Below are 7,120 nucleotides of genomic sequence, written 5' to 3' on the forward strand. Positions count from 1 at the left end.
CATTGAAAGCAACATCTGTCTCTTTGCGTCTGTCAACCCAGCAACTAATGTAGAAAAAAATATTTGTTGACAGACATGTTAGTCCAATAGCATAAAGTTAAATTCTGGACCTGAAACTATATAGAAATCTCAGAATGACTTTCCTATCCCTCATCCCCCATGTCCAATGAGTTGCCAAATCTTACCTTTTCTACCTTCTCTGCCTCTTTCTCATAGACTACCTTTCCGATCTTCTTACACTTCACTCCCAGATCTTTGATCCAGGGACACTGGCCTCCGTGCTGCTCCATGAATAAGACACTGGCTTCTCAAATCTAGGCATTTTCTCTGACTATACCCAGCCAGAAAATGGAATGCTTTGCCTCCTCATCTCCAGCTACTGACTTCTCTGGCTTTCTTGAAGTCCCAACTAAATCTCACCTTATAGAGAAAATCTTTTCCAACCCCTCTTAATTCTAGTGCCTTCTTTCTCTCTTAATTAACTTCATTGGACATTACACCCTCTCCCTACATGAGTTGTCTCCTCCATGAGAATTCAAGCTCCTTAAAGAGTAGGGACTGTCTTACTTTTCTATTTGTATACCCAACTCTAAGCACAGTGCTGTGCACATACTAAGCAATTAATAAATGCTTTTCATTTATTCACAGTCTGTGATCCAGTCAAACTCCTTTCTGTTCCTTACTTAGGACACATTTATCTCCCAGTGTCTGTGCCTTTTCAACATTCCTGGATACACTTTCTCCTTACCTGTCTCAGAGTCCCACTCCTTTAAGAAAGTGATCAAGCATCATCTTCTGCATGAAAGCCTTTCCTGATCCCTTTAACAAAGAGCTCTTCCTCCAAAATAACTTTATACTTAATTACTTCGTGTATATACATACATATTCACTTTATGTTAAAGGTATCTTTATAGATTCTTTTCTACCTAATTAAAATGTAAGTTCTTCTCTCAGAGCACTTGTTTCATTCTTTGTACTTGTGTTTCCTGTGCAGGGCATATATAATAGGCATTTAATACTTGTTTCTTGGTTGCTTGCAGGATTCCTTTCCCTCATTTAACTGCCCACAGTAAACACATTCCTGCTTCTTACTATCCCTGCCCCCAGCCCTTTGTTTTGGTAATGTTTAAGCTCTGACTGGCATTTACTCAGTAAATCTGAGTATTTAGCTTTTTAAGGGAAAGTAGATAGGAAGAATGGGGTTGTCCTAACTGCACTAAAAGAATCACTTTTATTTTATTGATCCATAAAATAATATTTATACCTTTTTCAGTTATCCAATATTACAAACAACATTTATGTTATAAGCAGCCTCTACATTTGAAGTTAATAGAGTCAAGAGGGCCTTTCTTGACAATTTGTTTGTTGGTCCAGGATTTAATTTCAAATTATATATGTAATGTGCTTGTAAAAGTTTTTTTAAAAAGCATATAGAAATGCAAGTTTTCATTATTCAGTAAGTAGTTACAGTCTGTAATAGCCCCTTTCCTCTCAATAGACTTTGTGAAAAGAGAATCTAGATTCCTAGCTCGGCAGTACTTATATTTGAAAGACTGTCTGGGTTCTACCTCAGAGAAAAAAACAGCCCTATGATAGCCTTAGGCAACCACTACCCACAGTAAACAGATGCACCTCTCAATCAGCTCTGGCCCTCAAATCCTGCTTGGATTAAAGCCAGTCTTCACAAATTCAGGAACCAAATAAAGCAGGATACTCCTATTCCTTCCACTTTTTAAAGATTTATACTAAAAGAGATTTCTCCATTTTCAGAAGGGAGGGAGTTTAAATGGAAAGTCCAGGAAAGGCAAACAAAAACCTTACTGTATATTGGGACAAAACAAGCTTAAAATTGTTCTTGAGGCAGCAAAAGTCAATCATTCGTTTATTTAAATATTTATTGGAGTGCCTACTAGGCTAGGCATTGTGAAGGACACAAAGAGATAAAAGAAAATTACAGTCTCTGCCCTGGAGGAGTTTATAATCTGTCCAGAAAGATAAAGCAGATCCACAATCTGATCCTGTCTTATAGTTGTGTCACCTAAGTGGTATAAACAAAATGTTACAAAAATTCCTTGGAGGAAAAGATTCATTCTGCTTGAGGTGACCAGTTAAGGCTTGTAGAAGATGTGGAATTTGTTAGGCCCTAACTTAGAGTTGAGCAGATAAAAGGGGAATGGTGAGTAGGTCTTTTTAACTAGAGTCTAGGATTCATCTGAGATGGAAAGGGAAATACATGAAATTAGGCAAATAGGCTAACAGTAGGTTAGGGATTTGAATTGCAGGCTAAGGAATTTAGGTTCTATATCCGTACCCAGTTTGCTCTGGCTCACTGTTCCACAGACAGAGAGGCTACATCTCCCTTCAGGGTTCTAAGGTGTTCTGAAAGACTTGGGAATGTTTCTTCTCTACTGCCATTGGCTTAAGCACCCACTAGCTGTAATGCCAAGCAAAGGCAACTTTCCAAGGTTCAAAATACCAGCATAGGTGCTCTCCATTTTATTCAGTGAAAAATTAAGAACAGAGAAAATTAAAATATAGCATATTTCAAAATACAGAATTCACAAAGTGTAATTCAATAATCTCCAAGTACTACTCCACCCCTAGGCTGTACATTCATTTTGTCAACCACAAAGCCCCTCTTCTCAAATAGAGATTAGTTTCCAATCATAAGTAAAGTACATTCATTTGTAGGCTCTTTGCCTACAAAAGAGGAGGCTCTTTGCCTGAGGTAGCCTGTTCTGTTTTGAAGGCTTGAGAATGTGGGTGTTTACTGCATTAACTATGAGTGCCAACTCAGTAGCTATTGTGATGGCTTTGACTTTCTGGTTTTGGGACTCAGTTTTCTGGTATTTGAATAAATGTTCTAGCTATGTCTTCCATATAGAGAGCCTGTTACATTTTGTGACTAATAACCATATCAGCATATTTATAGTTACTGTAGCCATTGTGAATACTACATTGTTGATACAAGGTGATGACCTATTTTTTTTTCTGACAGGATTCTAGGGTACCAGTTAACCTTTTAACAGTTAGCAGTTAACCAGTTAACATCCTTGTTCTCATTGGAGCCAACTAACCTCCCCACTCTCCCTTAGTCCAGATTCCCTGTGCAAAAAAAAATTATATATAATATGTATTTATATATGTATGTATACATATACATATGTGTGTGTGTATATATATATGTGTGTGTGTGTGTGTGTGTGTATGTGTCTTTATTTATATATCTATATCTATATACTAAGGATTTTACCCTGCCTACATTGACACAGGCAGTGAAAGTTTAGGGTGAAAGATAAGCAAGGCCCCTTATACTGCCAGAGGAACTGCCTTTCATGTATGGGTTATTTCAATATAGAAAGCAGAAACCAGAAGTAGCTTTTGGAGTAATCCCATTTTACAGTACCTAGCCAAACTCTGAACTGAATTTGAGGTTGCCCTTTGAACTTAACTCCTTTGCCCTATTTCTTGAATTTACTCTATAGATTCCCTGGATTATAAGATTCCCCTGAATTACTCTATAGATTCAGATTGCTCAAACTTCAGACTTTATTTGCATATTTTTTAAAGACTCTAATTTACATCTACATGATTGCCCTGGACTGCCTGACTTCAAGAGCGTTTAATTTCCTACTTTTTGTTGTAACAGTAGTTACAACCTATCCTATTGGTAGGCTTTTCCCCCCTTAGGCTTAGTACTGCTTCTACTACTGCTTCTGTCCCAAATAATTGTCCAAGTGGCAGCCAAATAACTCAATGATCTAGTTGGTCCAGAATATTGCCACTGCTGAGGCCCTTTTGCTGTAAACCTGGCTTTAAGTGGTCTTCTAGTGTCCTAATATTTCTTCACTCCTTTCAATTCACTTCAACAAGAATTTATTAAGCACCTGCATTGTCACTTATGCTATGCTAAGGTCTAGAGGTTAAAAAAAATAAATATGAAACAGTCCCTGCCTTCAAGGACCTTACATTTTCCTTGGGGAGATAGGTTGGGGCAGGGGGAACATGTACATAGAGAAGTAATTAAAAAAAAAAATACAGCTGCCCCCCCACACACACACACATATGTTGCTCCTAGATTAAATCTTCCTAATTTAGGTTTTTCATCATTTGAACTTCCCTATTTAACTTGCAGTATTTGTTATTTGCAAAGTCTAAATCTGATATCTTGTTGTGGTATAGATATGAGTTCTCAGAATTTATATAGGTAGAATACCAGTACTACTGGTAGATCATAATTAACTAGAAAGACATTGTGCATAGGCCCAATGAAGGAATGTATTATCATCCAAGGACCAGATTAAGTAGAGATAAAATAAAATAAAATAAAAGTCTGGCTACCAAATGATAATTTCTTTTGGCAACAGCAACTTTAAAAGTTTGTCTACTAAATAGCGGAGAGGTTTCTATGTTCATCAGTGAAAAGAATATTGATGCTGATGAAAAAACAAATCTTTGGAGTTATAAAATTAATACAGATGGATTAGCTCTATTCTATGTCACCACAATCCACCACTCCCCTTTCTAGCTCCCTTCTACATGTTGCTTTCCTCCTCTAGAATGTAGGGTTCTTAAAAACAAGGATTGACTTACTTGCTTGTATTTATATCTCCAGACCTCATTGTGCCTTTAAGATAGCAAGTATTTAATACATGCTTTATCTACTACCTATTTCCCTTTTGGATCATTCCTGAAGTACTTACATTTTCAGTCTTTTATCCATCAACTAATCAAATGATTTAGAGGAAGTATTTATTTAATAAGTCCTTTATCTATTTCTCTTTTGGGTCAATTGTCAAGTCCAAACCTTTGCAGTCCATCCACTGAACCTACCTGCCTTATCAAATTTTCACATTATTTGCTAACTTTACTTCTAACTTCTCTGTTCCAGTAAAGACAATCCACTTAAATGTACCCTCCTCTTTATTTTATTTTTTTTTTTAAGCAATTGGGGTTAAGTAACTTGCTCAAGGTTACACGGCCAGTTATTTCTGGGTATGGTACTGAGTATCTGAGCCCAGATTTGATCCAGGTCATCCCGACACTGGAGCTGGTGCTCTTACTCGCTATGCTACCTGGCCACCCCCCTCCTCTTTATTTTCATAGGATCACAGAATCATTTTATTTTCACAAAATCTCATAATTTGGAGATATCTCAGAGGCTATCTAGTCTAACCTAGACTTGAACAAAATACTCGAATGTTCTTTCAACTTTTGCTAAAATCTCCATTGAGGTTTCACCTCACACTTAGCACATTGGTAAAAATTACAAAAGATGGAAATAATCAGTTTGGAGGGATTGTGGAAACACTCATACACTATTGGTGAAGCTGTGAATTGGTCCAACAATTTTGGAAAACAATTTTATATTAAACTAAAAAAGTAATTAATTGTCCATACCCATTGACCCAGCAATCCCACTGATAGATATATACTCAGAAGACTTCAAAGACTAAGAGAATGGTACTGTATGTGTCAAATATTCACAGCAGAAATTTTTGTGGTAGCAAATACTTGGAAAGAAAGTAGATGCCTTTCAAATGGGGAATGGCTAAACAAATTACAGTACCTGAATGAAATGGAATATTATTGCTCTTTAAGAACAATAAATATAAAGAATTCAGAAAGCATGGGGAAAATTATATGAATTAATATGGATTGAAGAAAGCAGAACAGGGAAAATAATATACCCAATTACTACAATGTAAATTGAAAAACAAAACAAACAAACCTAAATGCTATGTAATTATAATAACTAAGCTTGTCTCTGAATAAAACATGAGATTTCTACATAAGATGGGGATATGAAATGTTGTAGAAGTCAGTTATCTAACACACACACCCTTTCACCTCACCAAAAAATAGTTTAAAAGAGCAACAGATATAAAAACGATAAAGCAGACTGGAGAGAAATAGAAGTAAGCTCCTGTATACAGTCTAGAATTGCACAAAAAGAGAGCCAGAAGTCAGTAGAGACTGAGAAAGAGATTGCATCAGGGAAGCCAGTATGACCTCTGGAAAATGGGTCTGAAGCCTGCCAGCTTGGGGAAAGGGTGGGAAACCCATGAGCCCTGATAAATGGGCTTGTAGCCTGTGAGTGATAGGAGAAGGGTTGGACTAGAGGAGGCATCATGAACTAATAAATAGACCTGAAGTCAGCTAGTTCTCTGAAAGAAGATACTCCAGGAAGGCTGGAAGCCAGTACAAAATCCATTAACTAGGATCTAATACTAGACCCTGACCCAGACCAATCGGAACAGAAGCAGGTGACAGAGCCAATTTCAAAGGTCATTATGTAGGGAGACAGGTCCCACCTCTGCACACTCTCAAAAGACCAAGAGCCATAGCAGTAAATAGAAGTAATTTAGAACCCGAGTAACTGCCTAGGGTGAGTGCTTTTAAAGAAGCTGAGACTGGCACAATTGCCAACATCAGGGACAGAACCAACTCACAATAAGAGATGATCCAAGGAAAAAGAGACAGAGATCAGCAATCACAGTGGACCACCAGGAGATTGAAATAAAAAGACTAAGGTAAAGGGTAGGGACTAGTACCAGCCACTCCATCCCAAAGGGGAATGTCATGGCATATAGGCTACAAAGGGTACAGTAACAGACAGAACCTGTCTTCCCCATCCATGAGTGTTGAATAGGATTCAAAGTTCCAATTCAAGAAATGAGACTGGAAGTATTAGTAAAAAGACAAAATAAAAATGCCAAACCCAATAAGGAAATACTGTTAGTGAGGAGAATCACAAGAGGAGAACCCAGAAGAAAAGAGTAACTCCACAACAAGTACAGGGGCTTGATGAAATGAGCATGGACAGTGATATAGGAACAGATCACTTAAATTATGGGTTACTAGTTTTAATTGGATTGCTTCTCTTTTGACACCTCCTTCTTTGCAAAAAAAGTAACAGAGAAAGAGGTAAAAGTGTAAGAAGCTATGCTGGATGGAAATACACAATAAACAATTAGCAGCATGAATGTGAATAACATGGATTCACCTATAAAATGGAGGAAGGTAAAAGAATGCATTAGAAAACAGAATCCAAAGGTCTAAACTTTAGCTTTGGATTACTTCCACTCTCTAATTCCTTTGCTTGTACTTATATGCTACT

The sequence above is a fragment of the Petaurus breviceps genome, unplaced genomic scaffold (assembly GCF_028583685.1).
Source record: "Petaurus breviceps papuanus isolate PSGF00001 unplaced genomic scaffold, PetGlider_PUasm1.0 37, whole genome shotgun sequence".
NCBI classification, from domain to species: domain Eukaryota; kingdom Metazoa; phylum Chordata; class Mammalia; order Diprotodontia; family Petauridae; genus Petaurus; species Petaurus breviceps.